At 44.2% G+C, this 1,434-nt stretch overlaps 1 protein-coding gene across 1 annotated transcript in view; it reads left to right on the top strand.

Annotated features, from left to right (window-relative positions):
• The first annotated feature begins 6 nt into the window (after nucleotides 1-6).
• Pde8a (phosphodiesterase 8A) overlaps nucleotides 7-1,434 on the top strand; it is a 141,181-nt gene continuing 139,753 nt past the window's right edge. Inside the window, exon 1 of the mRNA XM_005381485.1 lies at nucleotides 7-25. The gene's annotated coding sequence lies outside the window, so the exon portion shown is untranslated. The remainder of the gene's footprint in view (nucleotides 26-1,434) is intronic.

The raw sequence follows: 1,434 nt of genomic DNA, 5'->3' as shown, positions 1-1,434 counted from the left end.
GCCTCGCGACGGCGGCGGCACGAAGGTGAGGGGAGCGGGCGGAGCGGGCGGCGGGCTCCCTGAGGTCCCCTCATCTGGCGGAGCGGCATCCCGGGGGACCCCCGCGCCCCTGTCCGGGGTGAACGAGGACGCCGGGCGAGCTGCGGGGTGCGTGCCCGGCAGGCACCGGGTCCCAGCGTGGCGCTGGGCTCTTTCCTCCCGACAGCGGGTGTTGGGGTGGGGGGACCCCAGGACTCCCCGGAGCGCCCCTGAGAAGTTAAGCCTGGGTAAGCTTAGTTCGTGCAGCTGCGCGATGGAAAAGGAGACGCGTCGCGTGCGGGATACGCGACTGCCCCTCGCCCCCCGCGTTTTGTTTTCCCTCGGTCAGTTTTGCACTTGTGGTGGCAGGTTCCCCTTTTCCTCGGTACTATTAAAATGTAATCTGGAACAACATCAGTTATGCACCGTTGCACACGTATTGGAGGTTCGCGTTTATTAGCATACATATTGTATTTAAAGGCCTTGTAATTAGAAAATGCTGTCCTGATACGCGATTTTTTTTTTTTTTTTTTTTTTTTTTTTTTTTTTTTTTTTTTTGTAGCGTTCAGCAGAACAAAGTTAATCTTTTATTAAGTAGTTTTACTTGCTGGGACATTTTGTGACTGTTTCTTAAAAATTGGCGCATCTTCTCCAGCGCGTTATTGCTTTGACTTGTGTTTTGTCAAAGTTGCTAAGGCTTGGTCTTTGCTAAACTCAGCAAAGGGTTTATTTTATTTTTTAGTTTTTGAAGGAAAGATAAAAAGAAAACAGAAAAAAAAATGTGTACTAAGGCGCATAGCAGCGGCTTTCCAGTTCTCTGGTTTGGAATTTTAGAGCCTGAACTCATGCGTTGATCTACCTTAGTAAAGTAGAAAACAGAACCAAAGACTGTGGTGTGCTTGGGTGCAGATAGTTGAATATTATCCTTCTTTGCTCTAGTACTTTTTAAGGGTTGTTTGCAGTTTTCTTGCTTAGTGAGCACTGCTAAACCTCCCAACTTGCAAGGGTGTAGTTTCACCTACTTAGTCTTAAATTTCTAGCAGTCATCATTATACTTTTTCTGTATGAAAGGGACAAGTCTTTTTTTTCACTGTTGCACAACTAAAGTGATTTCTCCACCCTCTCATACTAAGCAAAAATTCAACTTTGCTCTGGTTATCAGAAGGTGTGCTCCTTCTGTAGATAGACGAAACAGGTGGCGGTTTGGACTATTAGTGACACTGCTTTCATTGTCAGTAGGACACTTATACATTAAGCCTACTTAAGTGGCTCACAAGAAAATTGCACAGGCAAAGTTGACTATGGAAACTTTCACAGCTATCTGTTTTTTTTTTTTTTTTTTTACCCAAATCTAACATTGGTTACTTTACATTAATATTAAACTTTTATTTATTTATTTATTTATTTATTTATTTT

This window comes from Chinchilla lanigera, unplaced genomic scaffold, assembly GCF_000276665.1.
Source record: "Chinchilla lanigera isolate Chin_1 unplaced genomic scaffold, ChiLan1.0 scaffold00015, whole genome shotgun sequence".
In the NCBI taxonomy this organism is placed as follows: domain Eukaryota; kingdom Metazoa; phylum Chordata; class Mammalia; order Rodentia; family Chinchillidae; genus Chinchilla; species Chinchilla lanigera.
The sequence above is the reverse complement of the archived record's forward strand: the minus strand, read 5'-3'. Positions and strand labels throughout refer to the sequence as shown.